This window comes from Schistocerca americana, chromosome 1 (assembly GCF_021461395.2).
Source record: "Schistocerca americana isolate TAMUIC-IGC-003095 chromosome 1, iqSchAmer2.1, whole genome shotgun sequence".
NCBI classification, from domain to species: Eukaryota; Metazoa; Arthropoda; class Insecta; order Orthoptera; family Acrididae; genus Schistocerca; species Schistocerca americana.
Genome location: NC_060119.1, coordinates 245210320 through 245231450, shown reverse-complemented (window position 1 = coordinate 245231450; position 21131 = coordinate 245210320).

Below are 21131 nucleotides of genomic sequence, written 5' to 3'. Positions count from 1 at the left end.
ACGGCCTTGTCAAAGAGGGCGGAGGAGCGAAGAGAGGTTCAGGGCACTCTCTTGCCCGTCGGGTTGGAAATTGCCCTTGAAGGCGGAAGAATCAGCAATGATCAACGGCACGAGGTTGCAGAAGTCAATGGAAACCATTGCATTAAAGACACATAATGTGTATCCACAGGACATGTGGTCTGCAACAGAGAAAGTGTCGTGATGATCTCCCTACTGGGAAAAGATTCCAGATTAGTCTCTCATTCGGATCTCCGGAAGGGGACTGCCAAGGGGGGGGGGGGGGCGGGAATTGTGTGTGATCATGATTGATTGAAGATTGTATAACCAACAAAAGGATAACGTTCTACGAGTCGGCAGTGGAATGTTAGAAGTCTGAACATGGTAGGGGAGCTATAAAGTTGAAAAGGGAAATGCTGAGGCTCGTTCTACAAATAGGGGGGGGGGGGGGGGCAGTGAAGTGAAATGGAAAGAAGACAAGGATTTCTGGTCAGACGAGTACAGGGTAATATCAACAGCAGGAGAAAATGTTACAACGGGAATAGGTTTCGTTATTAATAGGAAAGTAGGGCAGAGAGTGAGTTACTGCGAACAGTTAAGTGATATGGTTGCTCTCATCATGATCATCGGCAAACCAACACCGAAAACAATAGTGCAGACGTCGCAAGAGGAAGATGAAGAGATAGAGAAAGTATATATGGATGTTGAACCGGTAATTCAGAACGTGTAAGGAGATTAAAATATAATACTCATGGAAGATTGGAAAGCGGCTGTAGGAGAAGGAGTAGAGGAAATCCTTCCGGGTGAAAATGGAATTTACTAGCGTTGAGAGAGGAGAAAGACAGTGTTCTCTCATAAATTTTAGGTAGTAATAGCGAATACTCTATTCAAGAATCACAAGAGAAGGGGGGATATTTGGAAAAGGACGGGAGATACGGAAAGATTTCAGTTAGATTACAAGTCGGGCAGAGATTCAGAAATCATATACTGGATTTTAAGGGGTACCCAGGAGCAGATATAGAATCAGATCAAAATTAAGTAGTGATGAAGAGTAGGCTGAAGCTTAAGGGAATAGTCAGGTACAAACAAAGCGCGAAGAAGTGGGATAAATAAGTGATAAGGAATGAATAGATACGTTTAAAGATCTCTGAGGCTATAGATACTGCGGTAAGGAATAGCGTAGTAGGCAGTTCCGTTGAAGAGGAATGGACATCTCTACCCGGCGTGGCGGAAAGAGTAAATTGAAGGCGTCTGTGAGAGGGAAGACTTGCTCGATGACGCTATAGAAGAAGAAACAGGATTCCATGTAGACGAGAAAGGGAATCCAGGATTAGTATCAGAATTTAAAAGAGCTGTGGAAGACTTAAGATCAAATAAGATAGAAGGGATAGATAATATTCCGTCGGAACTTCTAAAATCATTAGGGAAGGAAGCAATCAAACGACTATCCGTGTTGGTGCGTAGAATGTATGAGACTGGTGATATACCATGAGACTTTCAGAAAACATCATTAACACGGTTCCCAAGGTAGTAAAAGCGAGTAAATTCGAGAATCATCGGACAGTTAGCGTAAGAGCTCATGCATCCAAGTTGCTGACGAGAATAACATACACAAGAATGGAAAAGACTATTGAGGATAAGTTAGGTGGCGATAAGTGTGTCTTTAGGGAAGGAAAAGGCACCAGAAAGGCAATTATGACGTTGCGACTGATAACGGAAACAAGAAAAAGCGTTCGATATTGTAAGATGGTGCAAAATGTTCGGAAATCTGAGAAAAATAGGGGTGACCTATTTGGGGTGACGGATAATATGCCATATTTACAAGTGCCAAGAGGGAATGACAATAATGGTCGGCAAAGAAAGAAGTGCTCAGATTAAAAAGGATGTGAGACAGGGATGTAGTTTCACCCCTCTGTTCAATCTGTACATCGAAGAAGCAATGATGAAAATAAAAGAAAGGTTCAGAGGTGGATTAAAATTCAAGGTGAAAAGGTATCAATGATACGTTTCACTGATGACACTGCTATCATGAGTGAAAGTGAAGAAGAATTACATGTTCTCCTGATTGGAATGAACAGTCTAATGAGTATAGAATACGGATTAGAGTAAATCGAAGAACGGCGAAAGCAATGAGAAGTAGCAGAAATGAGAACAGCGAGAAGCTGAACATCAGGACTGGTGATCACGAAATAGATTAAGTTAATGAATTCTGCTACCTATGCAGCAAAGTTACCCATGATGGACGGAGCAAGGAGGACATAAAAAGCTAGCACCGGCGAAAATGGCATTCCTGGTCAAGAGAAGTCTCCTGTTGTCAAACATAGGTCTTAATTTGGGGAAGAAATTTCTGAGAATTTACGTTTGGCGTATAGTAATGAAACATGGACTGTGGGAAAACCGAATAAAAGAGAATCGAAGCATTAGAGATGTGGTGCTACAGAAGAATGTTGAAAATTGGGTGGACTGAAAAGGTAAGGAATGAGGAGGTTCTCACGACATTACGGAATAACTTCCACGGCACTAGAGGACGCTGTAGATGGTAAAAACTGTAGAGGGAGACGGAGATTGGAATTTAATAATTCAGTAATTTAGGACGTTGGTCCATTAATGTCAGGCAACAATCGCTCTGAAGCTAAGAACCACCTTCCAATCATAGTTCAGGAAATATGACGTCATAAACAATGAGATGTGTGAAAAACATTTGCATCATGCATGATGTTTAAATATATTACTTTTGTGCTATTAATTGTATTCGCAGCACATTTTGCAGACAGTATTTACATATGCCGCTATATGCACATACAAAGGTGTATTATGGTACCCCATACTGTACAGCAGATAATAGGACGTCAAAAAAACTGAGATGCGTGAAAAACTACAGTTTTTTTGCATGATGTTTAACTTTATTACTTCTTTTATATTAGCTCATTTAGAGGACAGTATCTACAAATACTGCTAAATGTGCGTAACCCGGACACTTGGCAGCGCTTTGACGGCTTTAAACTGCGAAACGAAAACGGTTGTAGGCAAAACCAATTCTATAGAAGTAGGAAGAGGCGTTGTCACAGAGACGTTTACAATATTGAGTTGCAGACACGTGAAGCAGTTGTGCCCATATAGGAAGTGACCGGGATCATGTATCTTAATTTGGATACTGTACCTTTGTACATTATGCATATTTCTCTGTACGACTGTTTAAAAAATTCGAAGGTATTTTAACGAACAGTTTACACGGAAATGAAATTTTTTCGGTACTTGACTAAAAAAACAATTAATTTGTTGTTTTCATTTCTCATAGAAAATTGGCAAAACGAATACCCTAGAAATACAGTGATTGTCAGATAATTTTCAATAAAAGCAATACTGCCATTGACATTCTTTCATAATTTTTAACATATTAAAGACTCTCGGTTATATTAAGTTAGGAAAGGTATACGATTCTAGTCTAGGTAACAATGGCTGAGGTTTATAACCAAATCAAAGAGCTAGAGTGTCGCACAAGTAACATTATTATTTGAATCCAAAAAAGAGTTACGAAAATTCAGTGAGTATGCGTTAATGAGGTTCTAAGCTAATCTGAATGTGGAAGTGTCATTAGGTTGCCTATGCTGTTGAGACGACGGTGTTATCGTCAATGACAATACTACATTAGCTCCACGTATAACGAGAGTCTGAATAGTTGCAACGATTGTGGGAAAGGGTCTTGATGTTATTTGGAGCGTACTTCATCACACCACATACGTCGCTCCAAATGTGCCTCGTAAACTGCGTTTTGGCCTCACATGGACGAACTTTTCGTCTTGTACTAGATACACGCTTCCATAGTGTACAGCGGCTAGTACAGTAGTGCCTAGAACACGCACTTTCTAGCGTAACACACGTATCACTCACATACGCTACTACCACTATAGTTAATTCCTTGCAAATACACAAAACACCTGACTTTTCCAACCGTTTCCCTACCATATCCCTAACGACAGTGTAATAATGATTTACATAAAAATAAAAGAGTTGTTACAATTTGTTTTACAAAACATATTTTATTTAAGGAAATACACACATCAAAAAAGTTTTGCATCACCCCGGTTCCCAGAATTCCTGAAGTTAGACGTTGATTGTGGATATTGTATCACAGACACAGTCCCTTTGACTGTTCATAGTTGTCACTAAACCCGCCCAAAGATGTAAACAACCATGCATGAGCAGCGCCTATTAGACAGAGGGGCTCCGACAGCCGATAATTTCCACTCATTCCACCAGAAAGGAGGTACACAGCTCGTGTTGTCTGTAGTTCAACCATGCCTAGACGTTCAATATCGTGGTTAGATCGTGTCCGAATTGTTACTTTGTGCCAGGAAGGGCTATCAACAAGGTAAGTGTCCAGGCGTCTCAGAGTGAACCAAAGCTATGTTGCTCGGACATGGAGGTACAGAGAGACATGAACTGTCGATGACATGCCTCGCTCAGGCCGCCCAAAGGCTACTACTGCAGTGGATGACCGCTTCCTTCGGATTATGGCTCGGAGGAACCCTGACAGCTACGACACCATGTTGAATAACGCTTTTCGTGCAGTCAAAGGACATCGTATTACGACTCAAACTGTGGGTAATAGGCTGCATGATGCTCAACTTCACTCCCAACGTCCATGGCGAGGTCCGTCTTTGCATCCACGACACCATGCAGCGCGGTGCAGATGGGCCCAACAGCATGCCGAATGGATCGCTCAGGATTGGCAATACGTACTTTACACCGATGAGTGTCGAATATGCTTTCAACCAAACAATCGTCGGAGACGTGTTTGGAAGCAATCCTGTAAGGCTGAACGCCTTGGACACACTGTCCAGCGAGTGCAGCAAGGTGAAGGTTCCCTGCTATTTTGTGGTAGCATTATGTGGGACCGACGTGCGCCGCTGGTGGTCATGGAAGGCGCCGCAACGGCTATACGATACTTGAATACCGTCCTCCAATCAATAGTGCAACCATATCGGCAGCATATTGGCGAGGCATTCGTCTTCATGGACGACAATTCTCGCCCACATCGTGCACATCTTGTGAATGACTTTCTTCAGTATATCGACATCGCTCGACTAGAGTGGCCTGCATGTTCTTCAGACATGAACCCTATCGAACATGCTTGGGATGGATTGAAAAGGGCTGTTTATGGACGACGTGACCCACCAACCACTGAGGGATCTACACAAAATCGCCGTTGAGGGGTGGGACAATCTGGACCAACAGTGCCTTGATGAACTTGTGGTTAGTATGCCACGACGAATACAGGCATGCATCAATGCAAGAAGACGTGCTACTGGGTATTAGAGGTACCAGTGTGCACAGCAATATGTCTACCTCTGCATGTCTTGCTGTGTGGTGGTACAACATGGAATGTGTGGGTTTCATGAGCAATAAAAAGGGCGGAAATGTTGTTTATGTTGATCTCTATTCCAGTTTTCTGTACAGGTTCCGGAACTCTCGGAACCGAGGTGATGCAAAATTTTCTTTGATGTATGTATAATAGATTAGTTTTAATTACAGTTGAAATTTCACAGAGATATAACGTATTAGCGTTCTTAGTTTTATATGGCTAGAAAACATTTGAGAAAATTATCGGGAAAAGTTAATATCACATCTGTTTTTTAGTGTTACATTTTCACGCAGGTGTGCACGGAAATAACGTCATTTCTGTATGCGAAATGCTTGGGTGAAGTATTTCGCACAGTAAGGAAGAATGACACATTGGGGAGAAACGTTACGTCGACAACGATGTTATTTGAAATACAACGCAGAAGCTAACTGGAGAATAGTGGAATTGAAAATCTACAATGGTACATTCAAAGTAACCATCTCGACATACATATTGTTTGCTTCTAGCGCATACGAGTGTCTTTTTTTGATTAATTTATGCACTTATTCACGTCTCGTGAGCGATATTTTGGTAATGTTTTGTGTTATTTTTTCTCTGTAACTTATTGTGTCGATGTTTTGAAAATATCAGAATAACTGAATACTTCACTTCCCAGAGTAAGAGGTATTATTTATTTTTATAAATTTCTGAAGCGAGAGGAGTGATGTTTTCTTTATCATTCCCACTAAACGTCATTTCCAGTGGCAGGTTGCCTATCTAAAGACTTTCAGGGACAACAAAAACTCGATTTGTAATATTTAATATAATTATTATCAAAATTTAAATCGCTGCCGTAGTCTACTCATTAAGAGATACAATGTTATGTTCAAAATTTGTCACTCACGAAAATCACCTAGAGTACATTCATAAAGTGCTTGGAAATAGAGCACTTATTGACTTCGAACAAACTTAACTATAATCTCAAACTTTTTCTAAACTTCTTCTCGCTTACATGCTTCACGTCAAATATTCAACGTATCAAAAGTCATTTGTAAAGTAAGCAGAAGTTTGAAGCTGTTTTGTACATGACAATTCTATCCCTTAAGGAATCGGGAGATTAACTGTCGTAAGAACGACGGTATAATGTACTGGAAGTTCACTTACAGCAATAATTTCGAAAATTATGTATAATTTCTCCATACATTTTTTGGTTGATCGGGCTTGTTGGGCGTAGATAGCACACAAGAACGAATTCCATAACAAAGAGAAAGCATATATTTGTTTTAGGAGATGATTCTGTACATTTGAGTATCACAAAAACGAAACTTCGAATCAGAGATATAGATGAATTACATGTAATTTTTCTCCTTTTTAAGGCATGTTGCTTCTTTATAAAGTTACTAGCTTAGTACCCAGCGTTGTCAGATACATATTTATTCCACTCCTCTGTCCTCTCTCTCTGTCCTTTTCTCCTTCACCTCCTCTCTGTCTATCTCATCAACCCCCTCTCACTGTCCATCTCCTCTACCCTCACTCTCTGTCCATTTGCTACTGCACCTCTCTCCCTCTCTATCTCCTCCTTCCCCTCTAATTGCACTCCCCCTCCCCCCCCCACCCCGCCACTTCTCTTTGACAGCCTACTGCTCCCTCTCCTATCTCTTTCTATTTCTTCGTCCTCCCTCTACCTTTTCATCTCCTCCCCTTTCCTTTCGGTGTCCATCTTCTCCTCCCCCTCTTGGACTATCTGACTATCTGAGTATTCCTTCCTCCCATATTCTGTTAATCTCCTCCTCTTTCTATCTCTGTCCGTATCTCCCTCTTCCCTTCCTCCGTTCATTTCCCCTCCGTTATTTCTGTCCATCTCCTACTTCTCCTTCTCTCCCTACGTTATCACGCTCAACCCAACAGGAAGCTAGTGGTTCTTACCCCTAAAGTACTTTCTTTCCACATGGTAACTGATATGTATACTAAATTTGACTGCAGTCGTTCCAGGGGCAATGATGAGCTTATGCTCGTGGTTTTGCCCCAAGAGCACATGAAAATTGTACTTCACATACGTTTAATACATTTCAAACGTATTTGTACATGTATTTCACCTCTACATCTACCGAATTACAACCTGCAGTTTCATTTTCAAGCTGCTCAATCGAGATGATAACCGCAGCAGGAGACTAGTGAATAAAAAGAAGTTAATTCATAGCAAAAGCCGTTTTATATTAAGTGATACATAATGAATGACCTTAACAAACAAGACAGTGTGATGGGGGAGAATGGACAACAGGGGGGTGATGTGACTGATAACAAAGCTGTGGAGGTTAAGTTTTTAAATGGACATAAAGATATTTATGGGGACTGATTTGGTAGAGGATTGTGGTTATAAATCAGACATGAATGTAACTTTGAATGATGAGGACGAAAGTCCTATTGTAGATGAGATGATAAAAGCGTCATCTACACTGTGTGATGATGTGAGCAAACAGGACGAAAACAGTGCAGAAGTGGGTGCAATCGTTAAGGCTAAGGGGGAGGAAACTAGTAGCGAAAGTCAGCAAAGGCAAAATTTTATGGCAGACGGAAAACTGGAAGTGATGTCAAGGCAAATTATGAGTAGTTTGAGTAGTATGAATACGAAAGAAGACATTGGTAGGATGGAAAAAAGTACGAAAGATGACGTTAGTAGGGTAGAAAGAAAACTGATAGCATTAGAACTGACATGGTTAGCTTAAAGGATGAACTGAAGAAAGAAATTAAAAAGGAGATTAAGGTAGTCAGCTCTAATCTTTCAGAATTAAATAAGAAGGTTGAGGTGGTAGCTAAAGACTGTGATGAAAAGATAAAGAAAATAGTACATAACACTAATGAGAAATTAACATTAATGAGTAGTAAATGTGTAGAAGAGAGAAAGATGACTATAGTAGGAGGGCGGAGGCTTCTGAGAAACAGTGTAAATATGAAGTCAAAGCAACCAGGAAATTTTGTGCTGAAAATAGGGTTAAACTTGAGAACCAAATCTATCGGATAAAAATGATTTAGAAATGAAGGTAGAAACCCAATGTTAATAATGGTAGAGGAAAACTGGTAAAAGTAAATAAAAACGTACATTCAAAATTGGATAAAATGAAGAAAAAGATGGAAGAAGTACAAAATATAAAGCATAGAGTATGTAGTGTCCCAGACAATTCTTCATTTGCTAGTTGTAAGAAATTTAATAATTTTGAACCATATGGGGTAGTGAAATCCACTGGATTTCATTAGGGAATTTAATGATTTGCCTGAAACATGGAATGATAAAGAGAAAATGTCATTTGTGAGCGATTATTTGAAATGGAATGTTTATGGATGGGCAGCTCAGGTAACTGATAGTTGTACTTCGTGGCAACGCTTTAAGAAAGCATTTTTAGATGATTATTGGTCGAAAGAGGAGCAGCAGAGAATTTTGAGTGAATTTTGGGGAGGAGAGAGATATGACTCTAGGAAGGGTACTGTGAAAGGTTTCTGTCAGCTTTGGGTAAACAAACTGAAATATTTGGACAAAGAGCTAGGTAGTGAATCAATAATTATGGGTTTAGAAACTAAGTTGCCCCAGGAAGTTAGAGAATTGTTTGTAGCTGCCCCTAGGGGTAATATTAGTGATTTATTGAATTCTGTTGATAAAGTGGAGAGGGTGAAGCCCTCAGTGGAAGATCATAGGAGGATGTTTGATGAAAATGATCAATCAGGGCGAGAGTTTCAAGCAAACAGGATGAATTATAGTGAAAATTAAAGGAATTGATGGGTGGAGTATGGCCAGAATGGGTACAGAAGTGGTAGGAGAAATTCAAGTGACAGAAATGGAGGAGATGACTTTAATTCTGAATCACACCATTTAAACTAGATAATGCTCCAGTTCTGGCTCGCACTAGAGCAGGTAGTGATGAAGAGCCATGTTTATATAAATATGCTGTAATTATAGGTAAGGTTAATGTAAATGATAGCAGTAACACAAGCGTAAATTCTAATTCTAGTGAGATGTTGAATGATGATGTGTGAAGCAATGTTTATCCTGTAAAAAGAGAGGGGGAAGTTACTATAATAAAATTAAGTGATAAAACAGTGTGTGTTGCTGTTGCTCAGGATTTCCAAAGTGTCAAAATGGATGGTAAATTCTTAATAGAACGCAAGGAATTCAGGTGTTTTGCTTTGTGGTCTAATACTGGAAACAAGGATCAAATAATTAGCCAAGTATTTGAGGACAATGAAAGTGACAGTGGGTCTGATTCTGACAGTAGTTGTTATGATGATAGTAGTGACGAATCCAACACAGATGAGGACGAGCTATTTGAATTTATCATCGATAACGATGGCAATGTGTTACATAAAGGAAGAACAAAGAAGGATAATGATAGATCTGATGAAGAGTTAGAGTTTGAGTTTGGTAATGAGTAAGAGATCCAAGCTATCTGCCATTTGGCTGTGTCTGATAATTTTTTTGGTAAGTAGGATGATAGTTTTTCCAGGGAAAGGTTTAATGGGGATTTATTGTATGAAGAAGATCACATGGTAAGTAGAAATGAAGTGTGGCAACCAATAACAGCAAATGTACAAGGTAAATATGTTAAATGTTTACTGGACAGTGATAGTGATTTGAATGACATTTCACAGGCATTTTTTGAATCTATTAAGAACAGAGAGAGGAATAGTAGTGATGCACGTTTCTGGAATAAAAATTATTGGTGCTACTGGTAAGCTATCAAAGAATATGAAATGAGAGGTATTATTAACTGTGTAAATGGCAGGACAGCTGTTAGAGTGCAATTTCTTAGTGAGTCAAAACTCCAGCATTGATGTAATATTTGGGACTGATTTCTTGTGCAAATAACAAGTAGGGGTTTCAACATTTTGTGTTGGATTCATTATGTGCCGATAATGCTTACCCCAGCTGTCTGTCTCACTTTTCGTGTTTCCTGAGACAGTCAAACTCTTCTCCTATCCTCTCTGTAGGTTATAAGTGAAACATATTATCTTTGACTTTCAGGTGATTTTGTACAGCAGTATACTTTAGTATAGGAATATTTCAGAAAAGTTTTCTCTGTATTATGTTGCGTTAGTGACAAGTCATAGAATCATAAGAGGATGGAAGAAAAGGCAAAAAAAGATAAGCAGTGTTATTTGGTAAAAATCTGTGAGATACTGTGTTTATTCTGGTATAATATGATGAATGTAAATTGTTGCCATCGTTAAAGAATTTCTGTCAGACAAAGAGGTAAGGTAAACAGAAAATGAAAGGTGTCAGCGTATGTGGAGGAGAAGGTGCAGGTTATATGAAAACCATAACTAACATCTGAAGTAATCAGCTCATGTGTGAAATGCAGAGCCAATATGCAGTAGAAACCATTTTAATACTGGGTCTTAATATTAATTGTGGTATAATAGAAGTGTTTGTGTTCAGTGCAATCAGTATATGGTGATAACTATCACCTATAGAAGTGTGTCATAGTACAGACTCTCCTAACATTAAGAAAATAAAACTTTAAACATAGTTGCCTTGAGAAATGTGTGTGGAAAGAGTAAGCACCATTTATATGTATATCGTCCTTCAGGCTAGAATCTCAAGCAATTTGATGGAATACAGTGAAATAATAGTTTTTGTAAGTGATAATTTTCTCTGATCAGTAATGAGAGTTAAGTTTGCCTTTGCATAAGGATCTGTTACTATGGAGTGTTCTTCAGTAGAATCGATTTCGCATTGGATAAGCAGAGTAGGTGTTTATTTATTAGATAATGAAGCAATAATGAAATAATAAAATAATGAATAAAGTTAGGGTCTTAAATAGTTAGGGAGCCTGTCTCTGCAGTAGGGACTTTTTTATTTTTATTTATTTATTTATTTATTTATTGGAGAATGAACGATGTAAGAAATGTAGGTAAAATAATGGAGCTGACAGACATGGTTGAGTAATGAAAAGTATAATGGTAGACAAACAAATGTGGTGCATTATATTATCTATTTTTCAACTAGGCAACATTGGGTACTGTGTATATTGCGCAATTCATGAGACTGCAGCTGGGAATGAGAGCTTAACAGAAAGAGCAATATTTTAGTGAGGTACAAGTCATATAATGCTGCACTATGGGATCTGTAGGTTATCTGACTACTTCTGTTTGTGTCCTGAGGAATTATGAGCTTACTGTGGTGACACTTGAATGAAGAAAAGTAATTCTGCTGATTAAGGGATACCTGTGGTGCTAGAGTGATGTGAATATTCTGAAAGGTCAACTATTTGGTAACATTTTATGATTTTCTGAGGATTTAATTTTCAGTTTGAATTTTCTGAGTGGTACTCAGAGCTGAGTGGAGAACTGGGGCAATGATTTGGTACAACTTCCAATCTCTTAATTTTGGTTAGAGTAGCAATTAAGTTATGCAGTGATGACTATTTCTTTCATAATGTAATGATCAGTTAATCTATGTGACTGTACATCTTGAGTTTTTGCTCGAGATAATATACATATTTTAAAGACTGAGATGTCCATGAACTATGTGAATTTCAAACTGGGACTTAGCGTTTTAGTGGTTTTGCAAATGGGAAAGAAACCCAAATATTTCAAGTTTAACCAGTTTGAGACAGAGTTATGACCTAGAGTAGTATTTTGAAGAGTGAAAGCGCTTGTGCTGAAAAAGTGAAATTTTCTGTCTGAAAATGAACTGCAAGGCACAGTGCAACTTAACTTTTTGCAAACTGTGACCATTTATTCTTTGAAGCAAGACTGGACTTGTATAAAGTGATATGTATCTTAGAATGTAACCTTTGTTTAGCCAAATAGGACGTCACTTATGATGAAGACGGCAAATTTTTATTAAAAGTGTAACTTGTGGATATTTTGTCCCATTGTACAGTAGACTATAAGTAAATATTTTGTGTGGGGATTTTCATATGGCCAGTTTACATAAGTAGAAATTTGAAAAACATATATACTGCAGTTTTTGATAGGGAGATTATTTATGTAATATTATTTTGCGTGCATGTAAATCCAATTTCTGGGGTCACTTGTGGTCATTGAATTGCCCAGTTAGCTATTTGCAATATCTATCTGGTCAATCCAGTGAGGAGGGAATGTGACGAAGCAAGCTGGGATCTCTTTACTTCCTCTCTTGTTTTGCCATCTGCCTCCTTAAACTCATTTTTTCATTTTTGACTAATTACCATTAACGTACATGAGTATAATCTGCTTCTCCAAAAAAGAGAAAGGTTGGCCCTCAGTCTTAAGAAATATAGCACCAAGTTTAATTTTGTGCTTAGTTTTGTGTATGTAATCAATTTTGTAATTTATTTTGACTATTTATAGCTACTATCTTTTGTTATAGAGTGAAATCAGTAATTGTTTCGTGGCTAAGATTCTATTGTTGACTTACAAACAAATATAAATTCTATGCTAATTATAAACTTTTGCAAGAAGAATTACTGCGATTTCTTAAAGTATTATTTGCCTCTATTCGAAAACATATTAGCAAAGCCACTACTCATTTAATTCCAAACTAATTACCAGATTTCTCAAAAGCATTGTTTGTGTAACTATATCTGTTAATTTTATTACTTAAAAAAATAATTCAGCCGAGCCTTTGTGGTAGAAGAAGCTGTTAAAAAGAGGGAATTTTTCTGGATATTCAGTTAATTGAGTGAGTTATGTTTTAATTGTAATTTCTGTAACTTAAACATCGAACAATGTATAGTTTCAGTACCTATTATTGTGAGGATATACAAATGCTTGGTTCTTGGTTCCTAGATAGTCAGTCCATGGCAGATTTTCTGACAGGAAGTCTGTATCAATTAGATCAGCAATAATGCAATGGAACTAGAGTAATAGCACTAGGACGTGTGTTAAAACAATGACAGTGTCTCTTCAATTTATTTGAGAAATAGTGATCTGTGTGGTTAGATTTTTACTGCTCACAGATGATCAACACCAAACTGTTGTAGCAGTATGTTGACGTTTGCCTGCAAATTATTAATGAGGCTGATCAAAAGTTAACCAGTAGTGAACTGGCCATATAACTGTATAATATTATGGGTTGTGAACTGTAGTAAAGAAGTGTGAAACGCAGCTGCGCAGCTGTCAGCTACGTCATTTACAGTAGTCAGTGTTGAACTTTCACCCCCACCTTTTTCAGCCAGTATAACAATGCAGTACGTTGACACCGAGGACTATCGACGAAGAAATGAAGCTGGCGAACGTCACACGATAACGGCATGTGCCACATGGGTGATAGTAGATGTACTAATGATGGTTTCAGCATCGTCCGCCAACAGATGGCCTGGTGGCATGGCTACCAGAGTGGCCGTCTGTGTCTACCCTTTAACAGGGAGTGCTCACAGCCAGAAACCTCGATCTGCGACTTGTTATGCTCCTGCCACACTTAGACTTGTGTCTTTTACCTCTCACAGTATGTGGTTCCTTGTGTAAAATACTTTTTTGTTTTCATCTCCATTTTACAGTCACCCCTTTTTTTGTATACTTTCTTCCATTATGTTCCCCCTTGTTTATATCTCTGTTCACTCGTGTTTCTCCTATTTGTAGTTTTAAATGGCCTCCTGTGAAATTGTACGGTCTCTAGGCTGAAGAACAGCGCCTATGCTGCTGGTAGCCCGCCCCAGATGGGAACTGAAAATACAATAATGAAAAAAAAAACAACAGAAGTCTCAGTGTGGTGTACGTGCGTGAAGCAAGCAGGCAACCGTGTCACGGAGATGCCCTCGTGCTTCCAGCGGCCAACTGAGCGAGTTTGAATGGGGTCAACTTATGGCCTTCCGAGTGGTGGATGGTCCTTTGGGAGAATTGCCATACAAGTAGGAAGTGCCGAGTCAGTTGCGCAACGATGCAGGTATCAGTGGTCACGTGAACATTCTCACACGACTGGACGTCAACGCAGCACAACTCCTGGCAGGATTGTCGAATTGTAGTCTCAGATGTGGAAGATCTTACAGCTACCACAGCACAGATGAGAGGGCTTGTCAGTCCGGACGTGTCAGTAAGAACTGTTGCGAACTGCTTATTAGCACTGGGAGTACGGGCACGCACATCTCTATCCTGTCTTCCGGTCACGCCACAGCATCGACCTGCATGGATCGTCTGCTGCCGCCAGAGGATCACTTGGAAGATGAAATGGCGCGCCGTGGTCTTCAGCGATGAAAGCAAGTTCTGCATACTGCGTATGAAGCAGACCTGGTGACCCGTGTGTCGAAGAGCGCATTCGTCCAATACACACTGACCCCAGCCCACGCCTTATCCCCTAGCATACAATAAGTACAACTCTCACTCACCTTTGGTGTTTCTAGAGGGTACGTTAACCAGCACTCGGTATGTGCAGAATGTTGTTAGACCCATTCTTTTGCCGTTCTTGCAACAGGAAGGTGAGGTGTTGCTCCAACAGGACAATGCTCGCCCCCACACTCAAGAAACTCAATGTGCTCTGCAAGACGTGCGTCAAGTTTCTGTGCAATCGAGCACGTGTGGGATATGACGGTAGGTAAGTGACTCGTGCGACTTGTCAACCAAAACTTCTTGTCCATTATAATTATCCGGGCTGTTATGCCGTGGTCGGTTGACGAATTCTGTGGTGATTCCCAACGTTTCGTCTCCGACTGCGGGAGACATCTTCAAGGGGGTCCGTAGCTTGATGGAAGGTCCAACACACACACTGGCTCGCTACTGACAGTAGCGAGCCAGTGTGTGTGTTGGACGTTCCATCAAGCTACGGACCCCCTTGAAGATGTCTCCCGCAGTCGGAGACGAAACGTTCGGAATCACCACAGAATTCGTCAACCGACCACGGCATAACAGCCCGGATAATTATAATGGACATGATATTCCCGGCCGTGAAAGTTTACATTTTAGTATCAAAACTTCTTACAGAACTACGTGAACAGGAGGAGAAGATTATCATAACGTATGGCAGAACAGTATTCACCATCTGTACAATCGACTGAATGATAGAGTCAGTGCATAGAGTCAGTGCCTGCATTGCCGCCTGTGGAGGCTTCACGACATACTAATATTGGTGTTTCTGCATGGGTTGATAGCTGGTATCTCAGAACAAGTTGTGTTACTGACCTGTAAATGTAATCCTTAAGCACTGTTGCGTCAATATATCTTGAGTGAATGGGAAACCCATAAAAGAGTATTTTTTCCGGCAGTGTAGTTTCCAGTCGTCTGGGAATGGAGAAATGCAGGTCCTGTGTTGTTTTCAAGAAAATCTTATACCGTTCATCATGCACAACAGTGGCAAGTTCAGGCAACAATGATGAAGTGGATAATGACCACACATTATTCTCTCGAAAGTACACCACAAAGACTCAATAATACTGCAACCCGGTGACTGTGGTGACTAGAGAGATACGACACTTCTTCCTCGTGCTCACGAAACCAGTCCTGGACGATACTGGCAGCGTGAACAGGGGCCCTGCAGTCTTGGAGCACGACATCACGATCGAGGAACAATCACTGCACAACGGGACACACCCAATCATTAAAACTGGCCACATAATCCTTGACAGTAATGCGACCATGCAGAGTAACCATGACACCCATGCAATATCACAATATGGCTGCTCATTTCATTACCAATCGCGTGCCATGTTTCACTCTATGGATGTAAACTCAGCCGGAAATCGAAACATGTGAAACAAGGTTCATACAATCAAATGACTTCCTTCCATAGCTCCACTGCCCAGGTTTTGTGGCTTCGGCACCACTTTTTCCTGTTACGGGCTCTTGCATTACTGATGAGTGGTTTTTCATATAGAGCTCCCTTCATGTTGTTTTGGTGCTGACAGGATTCTCGATTTTCCCATGTTCGAATACCTTCAACTCCTACATGGTGCACTCACAACTACACAGAAAATGTTCTGACCGCGACCTATACTTGCAACGTATTAGGGACTCGCACAGATGTCGTTCATAGTTAAACTCAAAGCGCAACCTACAGGGTTGGGTAACTCCTGCGTTTATGTTACAGTATTCATTTCTCGCTACGTTCCCATAGTTTTGTCCAGCTCCTATATTTAAACAAATTTAATAACGTGTTATGTCCGCTGTGAGTCAGCAATAATGTTTAGATGTGAAATACGGATCAGTGACTATTCTGTAAACCGTTTTACACATGATATTTAAAGAAAATATATGCGTGGTGTTTTCCGTCTAAATGCAGTAGATACTTGTTAACGACAAATAGAGACTCATTCTTTATCAAGTAATGAAGGACTGCTGACATATTGAGCAACTATATCGCGGACTGTAGATACTCAAATGACTCAATTACAGGGATGTTTCTCTTGGACGGGTTACACAGTGTCACTTTGAGGCGGTTTTGTGTTACCCTATGGAGCGGACACCTAAGCGTCGGTAAGGGTGATCAAGATCATTTGCCCCTCCCCTTCCTCTTTGGAATCTGGAGTACGCATCCTTATCTATTACAGAAATATAATAGCTGTAGGATAACCATCTGTTCTACAGAATATAAGTTCGTTACATCAACCATAAAATCCATTTCGTATTGCACAACACGTGTCAAAACTCACTAACTCATATACATAAAAAATGGAAGTTTCAGAAGCTTTCAGAAACTTCCATACCCGTCCCCCCTGGAGAAGTTTCTGTGGACGCCCATGAGCACAGACTGAAACAACGCACGTAAGGGAAAATGTGTAGTCATGCGTATATAGAGTTTTGTTAAAACTGAATGTACAGGCCCTGTCTGCTCAAAGAAGAAAATGTAGGAAGTAAATATGTTCTTTTAAGTATCACTGCATGTGTTTGATAATGACAATAATAGTACACTCTGTCCATAACAGTCCAATAAATGTGGGAAAGGCCATGCTCATCAATTTTCTATTGTGCTTAAAGAAAATAACTGTCTTCAGGTAACATGAAACGTTACTTGCACTCGAGTTAAGTTAATGTCCCATGAGGCGCCAGCACCGAAAATTTCAAACGCGTTGGTGCTGGAACTATTGGATGCAGGTCGCAAGGAATTAATTATCTTTAGTTCCGGCATTCACACGTGGAATCACCTATATGATATGTGAGCAACTGGAAATAAAATCGATCAGTTCTGTTGGATGCAAACAATCAATCGAAAATGCTAAGTAGAAAACAAATTATTATCTCTGTGATAAATAGATCTGATACTAACCGAAGTATGTTCTGCCGACTCAGTTCGCCATTTGATTTTCAGCGCTGTCAGAGCTAGATTTCAAGTTACTTTCCTAAGTATGTGACTGAAACTTCCTGACAGATTAAAACTATGTGTTGGACTGGAAGCCGCACGTGGGACCTTCGCCTTTCGCTGGCAATCGCTGCACCTGCTGAGCTATCCAAGCACAAATTACGACCCACTAACCACAGCTTTAGTTCCGCCAGCACATCATCTCATAACACTTATTATTTAGTTGCATTCACAGATACATGCTTTTCTACCATTTCTACCATAATTTGGAAACCATCACGAATGGAAGTTCATCATGTGAGCTTAGTGCGATTTTCACGATAAGTGGTGTAAATACTCGACAAATCGTTGTATAAGCAGAAAATAATTGTGTAACTTAGAAGATGCCTCAATAGGTATTACATAATAAAATTTTCGACAAACGTTATCGACTTCGACTTTCTAGACACAGGACAAGCAGCTTACACCAACCACCAGCTATAGTTGCTATTCTGTTTTATGTGTGTGGACGAGCAGTAGTGTCATATAAGAGTACAAGTATCCATTAGATACATAAAATATCATCTTAATTCTTTCTTAAACAGAACATATATACGTTTTAGCATTTTATTGCAGCTAATATTCAACAAATGTGATATAGCTTGTACACAATGCATTTTCATAGCTAAAAATTTTCGTAATTCTTTACCTTATTCATTGTTCACTGGTCTGATGCAACCCACGACGAATCCCTCTCTGCATTTCAGACTAGCTCTTACACCAAACGTCTTCAATTATTTGTTGTAAGTATTACAGTTTGTGACTTCTCTGCAGTTACTGCCTTCTACGATTCCCTCTAGTACTATGGAAGTCATTCCCTGATGCTTTAGCACATGTTCTGTCATCCTGTCCCTTCTTCTTGTCTGTCTTTCCCACATATCCCGTGTCTCATCAGCTCTGCTGAGAAGCTCATCATTTCTTACCCTTCCGCATATCCCATTTCTCACCAGTTCTGTTGACCAGCTCATCATTTCATACCTTATCAGTCAATTTAGTTTTCAGCATCCTCCTGTAACACATAATAAACGCTTCGAGTCTCTTCCTTTCCAGTGTCGTCCTTCCTTCATACCATCGAGTGCTTTGTTTGGTTTGCTGAAGCGTGCATTTGCACGCGTGACGGCCTGATTGGCTAACTTCAATGCTAAGTAACTCAGAAACGGCGCAACGTAAGGACTTTTTTTAAACATTTATGTCTCAGTACAACCTGCCCTGCAACACTCCAACAAGCTTTTCAGACGTTTGCTAAACACCCTGTATATCTAATCACCAAGATAAACACGACAAACGGAGAGTGGGGCCAACTCGAAACACGTCAAATGAAGTCATTCGTTTGCCTGTTGGTGGATTCTTACTTAGTGACCAATATAGCAATATAGGCGCATTCTTCCTGCGTAACTTTATGTCGCAATTAGGAGGTAAATGCAGATGTATGTTTTGAGATCCATGGTAGTTGTTGCGCACTTTATGTTCCTCTAAACGAAATTTGTTACTGTGGGGAATTGTTCCTCTGAACCATTTATTTCGTTTTGAAGACATTAATGTACTTGTATGAATGCAAGTAATGTAACTTTTTCAAGGAAATCCTTTTAGAAGTTTATTTTATAGATTGTTAAAGGGTATACAGGCGAATCCAAAGGGGTCGTAGTCCTGAGATATCCAGGTATTTTCTTGGCTGTGGAGATTCCGCCTGGATACTGTGAAAGCTAAAATGTTTAAACTTGTATTGTTCGCATTTATTATTTTAAGGCTGTGCCCTGAATTACTAAGTGATCTTATTTGACTGTGAATAGGATCTGTGGGCACACTCCTTGAGTTTGGAATGCCAGGTGGGTTCGTTTATTGCAACAAAGATGTCACATGTGAGTTGTGCACACCTCTCCCACCTACTGGCATCACATAATAAGTCCTGTAATTCTTTTTCACTTTTACTGAAGACAGCAATATCATTAACAAAACTTTTCATTGATATCTGTTCACCCTGAATTTTAAACCTTATTCTCAACTTATGTTTTATTTCTGTCATCGCGTATTCAGTGTTCTGGTCGAACAGAAGGGGGGAGGGGAGGGGGGGGGGGGTGGGGAAGACAGCATCCATGCCTTATGTCTAGCAATTCTCTTTTAGACTTCCGTTCTTTTTGTTCCCTCTTAGTTCTTCTTCACATTCTGTATTAACCGTCTTTCCCTATAGCTTACACCATCTTTCTTAGATTTCGATGCATCTTGCACCATTTTACGTTTGCGAACGCGTTTCTAAATAGAAAAATCCTGTGGCGTGTAGCTTTCATGAAGTATCGCCTACTTCATGAACCTGAGCGTCGTAACTGCCTATCTGGTGCCTTTACCGTTCCCAAAGCCAGACTAATTGTCCTAACAGAACCTCAATTTTTATTTCTTTTCTTCATTTATTATACTTGTTAGCAAATTAGATGCGTGAGCTGTTAAGCTGATTGTTCGGTATCATTCGTTTTATCTGTTGTGGTTAACTTCGTGATTTTTGTGGATGATATTTTTTCAAAGTTCATGATATGCCTCTAATTTCAGAATTTCTGCACACTAATCTGAGTAATCGTTTATTTATGACTTCTTCAAATGATTTTAGAAATTCCGAAGAACGTCATCTACCCCTTCTGGCTTGCTTCATTGCAAATATTCCAAGCTGTGGCAAACTCTGTCTCTAATTACAGTCTAGAAATTTGAAGGAAAGTCACACTACATTGTTGTGTGTTGTTCTTATTGTTTGACTTTTCCCGCTAGAGGTTGGTCGTTCTCTTCTTCCAGTAGTCTCGACTACTCCAATCGAAAGCCGTTAAACCCTTCTCATCCACTGCTTGATCAATATATAATTCCTACGACACTGGTGACCGTCCCTTTTCAATTCATCTAGGGAACCACATTAATATCCGCTTAGACCGATTATTATTGCTCTTCTTTTATCATTCACAAACCGCCGAAGACATTTAATCGGCAGTCTGTTTGTTGTGGACTACATCATTTTCATTTTTTCACATATTTTGGATTTTTGATCACATTTCCACGGTTAATCTGCAGGCATCTTCTCAGAAAATGTGATTCCACTGTCCTGATCTTGTCCCCTCTTTTTTCGTAAGTCATCACGTTTCTGTATTGTATGTTCACGACAAATGATGACAGCCAAAACAGTTGCAGGATGAAGATTTATTAAAATTCTTGACCAAGGTTTCGGTATATATAAATATACCTTCATCAGAAGTAAAAAATCTAAAATTACATCCTGCAATGGAGAGTAATAAAACAAGTGTACCAAAAGCGTCGTCAATAGTTAAGACATCATCTACATTTGTACAACATGATTATGGACACAGGGTCGATGCGAACACAGTTCAGCACCAGTACTGGTGACGACACCTTTGGCACAATTGTTTTATTAATCCCCATTGCAGGATGTAACTTTAGATTTTTTACTTCTGATGAAGGTATATTTATATATACCGAAACCTTGGTCAAGAATTTTAATAAATCTTTATCCTGCAACTGATTTGACTGTCATCATTAACCATGAAGAATTTCAAC